General features: G+C 54.0%; 2 long non-coding RNA genes across 2 annotated transcripts; one reads left to right on the top strand and one right to left on the bottom strand.

Moving 5' to 3' along the window:
* Window positions 1–362: 362 nt before the first annotated feature.
* LOC129018270 (uncharacterized) lies at window positions 363–12,713 on the bottom strand. Its single transcript, XR_008495214.2, has 3 exons — window positions 12,608–12,713; window positions 3,171–3,236; window positions 363–2,388 (listed from the first exon to the last, which is right to left on the bottom strand). It is a non-coding gene; the product is annotated as an uncharacterized LOC129018270 (long non-coding RNA).
* On the top strand, window positions 6,743–9,725 carry LOC129018271 (uncharacterized). Its single transcript, XR_008495215.2, has 2 exons — window positions 6,743–7,131; window positions 8,207–9,725. It is a non-coding gene; the product is annotated as an uncharacterized LOC129018271 (long non-coding RNA).
* Window positions 12,714–12,756: the final 43 nt, after the last annotated feature.

A 12,756-nucleotide genomic window follows, 5' to 3' on the forward strand; every position in this document is an offset into this window, starting at 1 on the left:
ATGAGGTCTCACTATGTTTCCCAGGCTGGTCTTGAAATCCTGGGTTCGAGTGATCCTCCCACCTCGGCCTCCCTAAGTGTTGGGATCACAGGTGTGAGCCACCGTGCTCAGTGCCTTGGATTTTATTCATCGCTTCATCCTCAGTGCCAAGCCAGCAGTAGGCAGGCAGTTAATCGTTGTTAAATAAACGTTTGTCTGCCGGGTGCGGTGGCTCACGCCTGTAATCCCAGCACTTTGGGAGGCCGAGGTGAGCAGATCACCTGAGGTCTGGAGTTCGAGACCAGCCTGACCAACATGGAGAAACCCCGTCTCTACTAAAAATACAAAATCGGGCGGGCATGATGGTGCATGCCTGTAATCCCAGCTACTCGGGAGGCTGAGGCAGGAGAATGGCTTGAACCCGGGAGGCGGAGGTTGCTGTGAGCCGAGATCGTGCCATTGCACTCCGGCCTGGGCAACAAGAGTGAAACTCCGTCTCAAAAAAATAAAATAAAATGAAATAAAAATAAACGTTTGTCAAATGGAGAGAGCCCTCTATACCCCTCCTGGCTGACAAGGTAAAAGGTGGCTGCTCATCCATGGATAGAGAACTGGTCGGTGATCATGGTCTGTAACATGGTCCGACAGGAGTCATGACATGGCTGGCTCCACTGGGCTCTTCCTTCTGGGAAATAAAGCTGGGAAAGCTAGGAATTGGAGGCACTTAGCTGTGGGAGGGGAAGGTGAAAGGCCGTGCTGGAGAGCAAGGGGTGGGTCCATGGCTTTGGATGTGGGGCAAAAGGAGGAGCTGGCTGGGTGGAGGGCGAGGCCAGGGCAGACAGGCCGGGAGAGGGTCCACGGAGGGCTGTACATTCTGGAGCTACTCCCTTGCCTGGAGGCTTTGGGAGTCCAGGTCACTCATCCCCTTGCAATAATCCCCCATTTCCAATGAGCTCCCATAAATCGCTGCAATCAGAATTGGCCATGGAGGCAGAAATACCAGCCCATCGGGGCAGTGGGCCAATTACGGTAAGATGATCATCGCTACAATCTCAAGGCAGCCCCGGGGCTAATTGCCACCCCACGAGTCACGTGTGAGTGATAAACTGTCCCCTTTGGCTGGTGCATTCTCTTGAGCATAGCCCAAGAAGTTCCTGAGCCTCTTTCCCTTGGCCCCTCGCTCGCTTTGGGAGATTCTTTTTAAACTGCAGGCCTGAGCAACACCCCTGGAGCCTTCCCTGGGAGGAGAGGAAGCAGTTCAAAGTAACGAGTCAATTTCACAGATGGGAGCGAAGACAAAAGAGGCAGAGTCTTCTCACCCCAGGCACCACCTGAGCTCAGCTTCCTCTGGCAATTTTGTCTCATCCTGTTTGGTCCGGCCTCATTTAAACATTTCAGATCTCTGAAGCCCAGAGAGTGTCCACGAGAGGTTTCCATTTGCCACGGAGTCGATAGTGCAAATTTTGTTCCAAACAAATCTGCCAAGTACAACCTAAACTTTTCCAAGCGAGAGGTTATTTATTTTCCTAACACAGCACCTGCTCTGCTGGGTGTCCTCTGTGGTCCAGAAGGCCAGTCTTTCCGTGCCTGCTGGCTTCCTGGGACCACGAGGAACACAGCTGGGCTGGGGTGAGGCGGCCCTAAGGCCCTGACCAAGCTACTTAGCCCCTCGGAGCCTCGGTATCCTCATCTGTAACTTGGGACTAATGAGATGTGCGTTTTCTGCTTTTAATGAGGCATTGCACAGGGAAAACTGCGTGGTAGGACTCTTCTCTACATCCTCCTCACTAAAAATTCCCCATTTCCTCCTGGTTCCTGGTACTGTTTCTATTTTTTTCTTTCTCTTTTTCTCCCTCTCTCTCTCTGTTTTTTTTTTTTTTTAAGCCCTAGATCATGATTTAATTTTTCTTATGGTTACAGAACAATATAAATATTAGGTTTTGGTACTAAGTTTCTTGTGGTCCAATCTATGTACGATTATTCAACCAACATTTATTAGCCATTCAACTCAAGTTTACTGATCCAGCCCTTTTTACCTAATGTCACTATGTGCTATGTTCTTCTTCTTTTTTTTTTTTTTTTTCTGAGATGGAGTCTCACTCTGTCACCCAGGCTGGAGTGAAGTGGCACGATCTTGGCTCACCGCAACCTCCACCTCCTGTGTTCAAGCAGTTCTCCTGCCTCAGCCTCCCAAGTAGCTGGAATTATAGGCACCCGCCACCATGCCCGGCTAAATTTTGTATTTTTAGTACAGACAGGATTTCATGATGTTGACCAGGCTAGTCTCGAACTCGTGACCTCAGGTGATCCGCCCTCCTCGGCCTCCCAAAGTGCTGGGATGACAGGCGTGAGCCACTGCGCCCGGCCTGCTATGTTCTATTTTGTGTAGGATGCTGTTTTAGCGGGGTCCTGATAGGAAAGAGCATTTTCAGATTGAGTATTTTGATGAATAAAGAAGAAGAGAGAAGTGAGGGGGACAGGGAAGCCCTAAGAGATAATGTCATAACCACCCCCAACACATACAGACCCCCAGGGCTGAGTGAGGGGGAGCTGTTACTGAACTGAGAGGTAGAAAGAGCTGCCAGGAGGGCTAGTGGCAGGGTCTGTGTAGCAGATACTGCGAGGGCCTGCCCACAGCCCTGGCTTTGACCATTTCGGCACACCAGCCTGACTTCCAGCTGCCAAGACTTGCATTTCTTTGCCTCAGGGCTTTCTCTAGCAGCGGAGCTGGCTTTGCTCCCCTACAGAGCAGCCCAAATGTGCTGGGAAAGAATACCGACACAGGAACAAGACTCGGCCAGTGACCGGTGGGCGCTGCAACATAAATACTCCAGCTCCCTCACCCTGGAACATACATAAATACCCCAGCTCCCTCACCCTGGAACATACATAAATACCCCAGCTCCCTCATCCTTGGGGTTTGATAACTTCGAGGTGCGGGTTCTAGACTGCATCCCAAAGTTGTGCAGCAGGGTTAAGCTCTGGTACCCACAGTGGTAATTACTTGACCCAGTGAGTCCCTGATTGGCTTCTCCCCTTCTCTGTTTCACCCTCTCACTCACTTCCTGGCATTTCCTTGGATCATATCCCAAATAAACTACTTGCTCGAATTTTTGAAACTCAGGTTGTACTTCTGGGAAAATCTTTGGGTGACCTTTTGGGAGGGACACCCAGTGCCCAAGGGGACTCACCCTTGGCCAGTCCAGCTGGAAGTGGGAGGGTGTGGAAGCCCACTGTTGAACTTGGACAGGCCAACCCTGGAGGACAGAGAGCAGCATGAGGGATCTGGAGGGGCACAGGGTGGAGAAGTTCCAGTCTCCTCATGGAACTCACCATCCGGCGGGGAAGACAGATCACGTAAAAGTATTACCATGGCAACAAGGCAGGCTGAGTACCATGACAGGGACGTGCAGAGCCCCACAGAGCTCTCAGGACCCCCCACTCTCCCCATTCAAGGCATGGAGGGGCCTTCCCCAGAAGATGTGTGTAAGTTGAGACCTGAGGACGGGAGTGCGGGGGAAGCAGCCACGGAGTGAGTGTTCTAGGCGGAATGAGCTGCTTGAGCAAATCCTTCGAGACAAAAGAACATGATTCAGGCTGGGCGCAGTGGCTCACGCCTGTAATTCCTGTGCTTTGGGAGGCCGAGGCAGGCAGATCACCTGAGGTCAGGAGTTCGAGACCAGCCTGGCCGACATGGCAAAAACCTTGTCTCTACTAAAAATACAAAAATTAGCCGGGTGTGGTGGTGTGCACCTGGAATCCCAGCTACTCAGGAGGCTGAGACAGGAGAATCGCTTGAATCTGGGAGACAGAGGTTGCAGTGAGCTGAGATTGCGCCACTGCACTCCAGCCTGGACGACAGGGCAAGACTCCATCTCAAAGGAAAAAAAAAAAAAAAAAGAACATGATTCAATTGAATCCAGAGAAGTTCGGTAGACTTGGAGCTCAGAGTTCAAAGCAGTGGGGAGAAAGAAGGCCAGAGCTGTGGTGGGGCCAGGGGGAAGGACATACATGGCAGGTCATCCCCTGATGAAAAAGGGAATCGCTGAAGGGTTCTAAGAAGAGAGACAAGAGCACAGGGCACTGTGGAATCTGGTCACTGTGTAAGGCCTGGTTTCAGCAAAGGCAAGACAGGAGGCTGCTGGGAGGGTCAGGAGACAATGGTGGCCTGGGCTCAGGTGGAGGCAGAGCAGGCAGTGGCGGAGGAGGTGCGAAGGGCATCATGGGAGGAGGGTAGGGCTTCGTGAGGGACGGAGGGTGTGGGGAGGGCAGGGGTCAGCTCTTGGGCTGGGGGTGGCTGGAGACCAATGGTGCCAGATGCCATGATGGGGAAATTGAGGAAGAGGCAATTTCAGACACGCCGGGTTTGAGAGGCCTTTGAGGCCACCAATGAGGGCACTGGGGGTCGGTGGGCAGGTGGCTCTGGACATCAGAGGCTGGAGATGGGATATCCGGGGAGTCAGTCAATGGCCGGCCACTGCAGCCACGGCCGTGCTGAAAGCCCCCAGAGCCAAGCATGGCGCTGCCCGGGGAGGTGCCACATTGGAGAGGTGGCAAGAGGAGGGAAGCTGGCCAAGACGGCCGAGAGGGGCAGCCGCAGAACCACGGAGGCTGCTATCAGGGAAGCCGGGGAAGCAGGACGGCTAACAGGGCCAATGCCCCAGAAGGTCAAGGAGATTAGGAAAAGGTCTGTCGGGTTTAGCGTCAAGCCAGAGCAGTGACTGTGGATGCCGGGGAAAAAGCAGGGTCTGGCTTGAGGAGTGAGAGGTGAGAATAAGGAGACTCCAAGTGTGGACAACCCCTTCCTCGATCCCGGCGGAGAGAGCCGAGCGGCCACAAGGGGTCCGAAAGGAGGGGATGCAACATCCCACCAGCCGCAGGTGACAGAACTCAAACCCCTCACCCTGTGGACAGCGGACAGTCCTCCTTGTTAACACACAACGCTCAGCACACCCAGTGGCTTCCTATGTCCTGCTAGGAGGGACCACAGGGGACTCCAGAGCCTCCAAGCTGGAGGGGCGGCCAGGGTGGCACCGAGGCCAAGGGAGAAAGCCCTTCCCCCTGGCTCTGGCTCTGATCATGGCCCCCCTGCCCTGGGCTCTGACATTAGGTACCATTTGAAGAAACTCCTGCTATTGAAAAACCTTCGAAGGCTGGGCGCGGTGGCTCACGCTGTAATCCCAGCACTTTGGGAGGCCGAGTTGGGAGGATCACCTGAGGTTAGGAGTTTGAGACCAGCCTGGCCAACATAGTGAAACCCCGTTTCTACTAAAAATACAAAAATTAGCCAGTTGTGGTGGCAGGTGCCTGTAACCCCAGCTACTTGGGAGGCTGAGGCAGGAGAATCACTTGAACCCAGGAGGCAGAAGTTGCAGTGAGCCAAGATCACACCACTGCACTCCAGCCTGGGTGACACAGTGAGACTCCGTCTCAAAAACAAAAACAAAAAACAAAAAAAACTTTGAAAGACCATTGATCTAGTCATATTACAGATGAGTAAACTGAGGCCCAGAGACGAGGAAACGTTTGGGGTTCTACTGAGTCTGCCCCAGAGCTGACCGAACACAGCCCCAGGGTGCCAGCTTCGGTGGTCTTTCCACAGCCCCACAGTTCCTGGAAAGGAAAGGGCTGTGGCAAGGGCAAAGCCAGGGTTGCATACAGAGCTGCAGTGAGAGACGGAGTCTGGCAGCGTGTGATGAGAGACAGAGAGACGCAGCGTGTGGCATGCGGCATGTGCCAGCGACAGGCGGCAGCAGGCAGGCAGGCGGGTGGCCAGGCTGCAGCGCCAGAGCATAACCATTGTCCCCAGCGTCCAGCCTGCCCAGGTGCCCCACACTGGCCATCAAGTGACCTCCCTCGGCCCTGCCTCCCCTGAGGCTGGCTGGCTGTAGACCCCAGGCCCACCTCCACACGTGCTCCTTCCTTCTCCCAGCTTGCTCAGACAAGCCCATGAATAGAACATTAAAGGCAAAACCTTCTAAAAGAAAAAGCAGCTCGCTGGTAGGAGTCGCCCCACTAAATGTCAAATGCAGAGCAAGGCTTCTTGCCTTGTGTGCTTCTCACTAATGGAGGCACCTTAGCCTCCATATCCCCATCATCCTATCACCCTATAAATAAATCATGGTCAGAAGAATGCCAGTTTCCCCCCTAGGGCCTCACGAATCTCTCAACATAAGCATATGTAAAGGCCCCCTTCACTGTGTGCTGGTTCTGGTGCCCAGAAAGAGATAGCAAACCCTGCGGGGATGATTTTGGAGGCAGAAGCAAACTTTCTACCACCTCAGTGGGCTGAAAGTTGGGAGCCCAGCTTTTGTCCTGACTTGGGAAAGACCCTTGCTCACGCAGTTGTCACCATGATGCCACTACCCTCTGGAATCAACTCAGTGAGCTGCCAAGCGGCCCATCGCTGGGGGCTGCAGTGGTCCGTCCCCTGGCAGACATGTCATGAGTCGTGCCCACCCACCCCCTGTGAGGGCGAGCCACATACCCACTCAGCAAGTGTTGCTCCTGACATGTGGCACACACAGCACTGGCCCGCCCACTCCTGGGAGCCCCTGCCCCCACTGAGTGGCTCACCAGCGTGCCACGGCGCCAAGCCCTGCTAGTGGACCAATGGTATGGGTGCCGGCAGAGGCTGTGGTGCACTAGGGGGTCCTGCTCTGCAACAGTGACCTCTGGCACACACACTCCAGGGGGCCTGTTGCGTGCTTTGCCAGGTATGTTTCTGTGTACACACACACACACACACACACACACACACGCACTATGGTGCCAACTCTTTTGCTGTGCCAGCACAGAGGCCTCCAGAGCGACTCTCCTGAATCAGATAGCAGGGGCTGTTTGCAGTTTCGTTTCCACGCTTCGCTGACTGGTTAGACAGTGATCACAGGTTCGGAAGCACGCGCCTCACCACAGCGGAGGAGGCCTCTACTCTGAAGCGGGATTCCACACTCCTGCACCCTAAGATCCGCTAGACTCTCTGCCTTGTTTCATCTTTCTTTTCCTAAAGAATCATGGGGAGAATTGACCTCTCTGGGACTCAACTGTGGCTGGAAGGGGACAGGAGAAGCCCTTTCTGGAGGACAGCTGAGCCCTGCAGCTGCCATCCTGCCTGGCAGGCTAGGGCTGGGCTGTGGGAAGGCCCCCCAGGAGGTAGGGAGCACTACAAGGCAAGAGGGGCAGGTATAGGTGGAGGAGCCAGTGTGTTCCGGGGCTGTGCTAGCAAGTCCATCAGGTCACCCTGGAAGGGAAGCTAGGGAGAGCAAACCATGGAGAGGGCTGAGACCCCAAGCAGAGCACAGCCCCCCAATAATCCATGGCCCTGGGCCTTCCTCAGAGGCATGAAAGCAGGCAGGAGGGTTCCTGGCCCACTGCCCCATCTCTGTCCCCAAGGAAGAAACCAGGGCAGGAGACAGAGGTGAGGACTGTGTCTTCCAGACACTGGGGGAGAGGGAATAGGAGAGGACATATGAGACAGCAGCTCAGGCCCCAGGAGTCCCAGATCCCAGCCAGAGAGGCTCCTGAGGAACCGCACAGGGGAGTGCATGGGAACCACCAGCAAGCTCTGTGAGAAGCCAGAAATGAATCAGCAGCGCCCAGCGCCCCACAAAACAAATGTCAGAGAACTCAAGACAGATGGGCACGTGAGACAGTGGAGCACAGAGGTCCAGAGAGCAAGGGAGAGAGTGGGCTTGACAGACAGAGCGGGGGCTGCATCCTGACTCAGCAGTGTGCCGGCTGGGTGGCCCAGGGAAAGGGACTCCAGCTAGCTATGCCTCAGTTTCCTCATCTGACACGGAGGAATGAGCACAGACGGATCCTGCAGGGTGGGGGTGGAGGTGGCATGAGATAAGGCGTAGAGCACACTCAGTGAGGCTGTAACAAGTGCTCAGTAAACACAAGCGGCTATTAGCAGCATGTGGACAGGGATGGGCAGGTGGGGAAGAGCAGGTTATTGCCTGCTGCCTGTTTCCAGCTAGCATCCATATCTCCTCCCAGCAGGCTTGGCTGGGCAGGCTCTGTGAAGCCCGAGGTGGCTGCAACTCATTCTAGTGATGGACACCAAGTCAGCGGGCTCCTCTCTCCAGTTCCTCGACATCCCCGGAGGCCCCTGCTCCTGCAGCCCTAGCCTTGGAGCTGATGCTTCCCTCAGTCTTCTCCAGGCCTTGGGGGGGCCCTCACGCTGGGGTCCCTTCCCAACTCCTCTCTCTGTCTCACTTCTGCCCAGGGAGGTCCGGCCACTGCACCCCGAGGAAAGGGCTGCTTCCGGCACTCTGTGTGGAGGTCCTGGCTTCTGCCGTCCCTGGAGGCTCCGTTCCCGTTTCGCCAGCTATTTTGCTGCCTCGACCATCTGTTCCCTCCCTGTCATCTCCTCTCTGCTTTAACCTTAACCACTACTTCACTGCAGATGGTACCAGGCAGTTCTGCTCTCGACATCCTTCACGACGCCTGGCCCTCCTTCTCATCTCCAGCAAGTGAACCGCTCTGTCCTTTTTAAAGCCTCATCCCAAAGACATGGCCAGAGCTTGGAGTTGGATTCGCCCCACACAACTCCCCCTCCTTGATGCCATCTGCTTTCAACTCCACCACTGGCCAGGGGCAAACACCTACCCCTTCCCCTGCCTTTTCCTCCTGAGACTTCTCAAACTCGGCCAAGAACCTCTCCTGGCATGGAGTGTGTGTCTGCTTCGAGTCTCTATCTGGTCTCCATCAACAGAGCCATGTAACCGCCCAGAGGGCTCCTGGTCGGCAAGCTGAGGAGGAGGCCAGAAACTCCGAAGTTCACTCCTACTGTGGAGGAACGAGGGCTCGTGCTGGGAGTTTGGGTCATGAACAGTTTCCCTGTAGAAAATGGACCTGAACACTCTGCAGTAAGGAATTCTTTCCCGTGCTGGCATGGTGGGAACCGAACCAAAACACATTTTCTATGTTGTCTGAGCTCACAGGGAACATCACTCTGCTGTCCTTGCTGTTATTCTGGCTACTGGTGAGAAAATGCATGCATGGGCTTTACTTAGCAACTCGCTCTGCCTCTCCTCTCTGTCAGGGTGCTCCCCTAAAATCTCTCCTCTTGGCTTCTTTTTTCTGGCATAATGACCCGGAGCTGTGAGGAGCGCAGCAGCCCAGGAGCTCCTAAGGAGAGAAGCTGTTTTGGTGAGATTGGTTCCACCAGGCTACATGCCTTGACTGGGACAGAAATGGGCTGGGAAGACCGAAATTTGACTTCTGCACCTGGATTTGGGCTAAAAAGTCTCACAGCTCAGCCTCCTTGATAAGGGTTCTTCTATCTCCCCTCTACACTTCCTCTGCAGCAGAAAAGAGTATCTTGGCCATGCAGGGAACACTCTTCTCTCACCCTCGCCACTGGGGTTAAGGGCAGCTGTATTACTAATAGCTCCAAGTCTTGGTTGCCCCCAGAGAGAGGCAGAGATGTAGCCTGCCCACATCTGGCCACTTGAAGACTCTCCAAACACCTAGAGGAGCTCTGGATTCAAGTGAAGCAAGCATCTGATGCCACCATGGTCCCTCCTTCCCTTTGCCTTCCCTTCTTCCCACAAAACAGAAGCCCAAATCCACCACCAGACCAGCCCATCTGCCCGTGGAAACCAATGGAACCAAATACATCGTACTGGGTTGCAGGCCTTAATCTAGCTCTTGCTGAATTATTCAGGGATGGCATTAACTTATAAATGAGTGTGTTTGACTGATTTTGTGGTTGATGTACAGATAAATTCTAATGAAAGACAGTTACAAGATTTTAAATAATTAATTAGACTGCCACTTAACAAAGCCTACTTGGCACTCTATTTTCTTGCTTAACAAGACAAAAACTTTAAGGAAAGGTTCTGTATTAGCCCAGAGGCTCTTGATTTGCATTCTGTTTTTATAGGTCTACACATGAAAACCACGGGTCCCGACCTTAAGTAGGCCACTTCTGGCAAAGCAAACCCCCCAGCGGGCCGCCCTTCCTTCCTGGATGTTGCCGGGTGGCTTGGGGCCTCGCTTGCCCTGCTGCCTCTCACCTCTTAACCAGAGGCTTGCTTTTAATATCCCTGGTTTTGCCAGCTAGGCCACGAGATGGAGAAGCAGGGAGGGCAGCTGCTGAAGCCTTCAGCTACCAGCACTGTCAGCAGTTTGGTCCCACTGGGGTTGTTCTAGTTCACAGAGGTGGGGCTGTGGCCAGTAGAGTCCTTTCATTAAGAGATGCAAGGCAGTCCCCTCAGCCCTCCCAAAATGTCATGCCAGGGGATAGTTTTACTAGGACAACCAGGAATCTGAGAGATGATCCTTATGGCCCAAGGTCTGCTCCCACCTTCCTCCTCCTCTGGGGCTTCATACCACTGCACCCCTCACTGCACAGGGCACCCCATTATCAAGACCGTGAGCCCTGCCCTTTGCAGAAAGATGAGGGGTTTTTTCTCTTCCCTCCTCCCCACAGGATCTAGGGAGGGCTACTCTTTCTTCATCTTTCAAACCCTTTTCAGAATCACAATTAAATTATTACACTCCCTCAGGTCCAGGACCCCACATAGGGCTCTGCATATTATAGGCAAGAAAACAGCAAGAACTATTTAAATACATCCTATACCTTTTTTTTTTTTTTTTTTTTTTTTGAGACGGAGTCTCGCATCTTCTCCCGGGCTGGAGTGCAGTGGTGCGATCTTGGCTCACTGCAACCTCCGCCTCCCGGGTTCAAACAATTCTCCTGCCTCAACTTCCCAAGGAGCTGGGATTACAGGCATGAGCCAGCACGCCCGGCTAATTTTTGTATTTTTAGTAGAGATGGGGTTTCACCTTGTTGGCCAGGCTGGTCTCGAACTCCTGACCTCAGGTGATCCTCCCAACTCGGCCTCCCAAAGTGCTGGGATTACAGGTGTGAGCCACCGTGCCCGGCCTTTTTTTTTTTTTTTTTTTAATAGGGTCTGGCTTTGTCCCCCAGGCTGGAGGGTAGTTGCACAATCTCAGCCCACTGCAGCCCCCACCTCTCAGACTCAAGTGATCCTCCCACCTCAGCCTCCCAAGTAGCTGGGACTACCAGTGTACGCCACTGCAAATTTTTTAAAATTTTGGCTGGGTGCAGTGACTCACACCTGTAATCCCAGCACTTCAGGAGGCTGAGGTGGGCGGATCACTTGAGACCAGGAGTTTGAGACCAGCTTGGCCAACATGGCAAAATCCCATCTCTACTAAAAATACAAAAAATGAGTCAAGCATGGTGGTGTACAGCTGTAGTCCTAGCTACTTGGGAGGCTGAAGCGGGAGAATTGCTTGAATCTGGAAGGCAGAGGTTGCAGTTAGCTGAGATTGCACCACTGCACTCCAGCCTGGGCAACAGAGTGAAACTCTGTCTCAAAAAAAATTTTTTTTTGTAGAGACGGAGTCGCACTCTGCTGCCCAAGCTGGCCTCGAACTCCTGGTCTCAAGTGATCCTCCTACCTTGGCCTCTCAAAATGCTGGGATTACAGCCATGAGCCACCGCACCTGGCCTCCTATATCATATTTGCTTGGAGACTTTGGGAACAATTCTAGAAGCAGACACTTCAATGGCCACCTCCCTGCGCATTAGCCTCAGGCATGCTTTTGGCTTTGGGCGCCTACCTAGAATCCATACAGAGAATCTGAGTGTCCTATACGTGTGTGCGGAAGAAACTAATCCAAAAGATCAGATCTGGGGCCAACAGAGAAAACTGCCTGCCCAGGAAAGAACCAACACAAGTCACCCGTCCACACAATGTCCTAGGGGCGGTCTCCAGGTCACCTAGGCTGAGCCCAGCCCAGTGAAGGGCTTCTCTGCTCTGCTTCCTTTGGGCCAATCCAGGTGGAAACCTATTGGTGGAACCTCTCCAGCCAACCAGGCTGTGCAGGAAGGAAAAAACAGCCCGAGTGGCAAACACACGTGACTGCTAAGCCTCCGGTGGCCTCCTCTTGTGCAGGGTGAGGAGCCTCCCCCGGGGAGCGGCCCCTACAATGCACTGGGCTCATCCACAGCTGGGCCTCTGGCTAGCCAGGGTGGGCGAGAAAGGCTCTCGGAGGCCGCTGGAGCCTCCCTGGGCACCTAAACCATATAAATAAAGTGCGTGGGCTGCTTGGTGGCTCATTTTTAACTATAAACTGCCAAAAGACAAAAGACCAAAAGGGAAATGAGATGTCAGTTCCTCTCCATTATCCCTATCACAGACCTGCAGCCCAGACATGGCGGCCTCTTAGAGCTGTCTGGGAAGCCTTCCCGACCGGGGCAAGTTTGCATGCTCCAGGCCCAAGTTTCTCAGACCCGGGCTTGTGCTCAGATCTGTAAAAAGCACCTTCTCTGTGCAAAGACACTTTGGCCAGCACTGCTGGGTTGCTGAAAGGACCTTTTGTCCCTTTCTGCAGGGAAAAGGAGGACCTGGGGTGTGTCTGCGAAGCGGTTTCTCCAACTAGCCCCAGAGACTCTTCCATACCACAGCCAAGGCAGCCGGCGTTTCCCCCTGAACTGCACCGACCCACGTGGAGGGCACAAGTCACACACAAGTTTGTGACTATTCCAAGACGACGGGGCAACTCAGCTTCCTCGGTCGGCCCAAGCTAGGACCACCACACGGCCTTTACTGCCCACCAAAGGCGTGGTTCCTCCACCCACCTGCCTGACCTGCTTATATCTGGGTCTTCGCCATCACCTCCACATCTGCTTCTCTCCGCCCATCTTAGGGCTTCGCTTCCCCCCACCTCCCCCACCTCCCCCACCTCCACCCCCTCCCCGTGCGCGTTTTCTCCTTCCCCATCCTGCTGTGAGGTCAG

Source organism: Pongo pygmaeus, chromosome 19, assembly GCF_028885625.2.
Source record: "Pongo pygmaeus isolate AG05252 chromosome 19, NHGRI_mPonPyg2-v2.0_pri, whole genome shotgun sequence".
In the NCBI taxonomy this organism is placed as follows: Eukaryota; Metazoa; Chordata; class Mammalia; order Primates; family Hominidae; genus Pongo; species Pongo pygmaeus.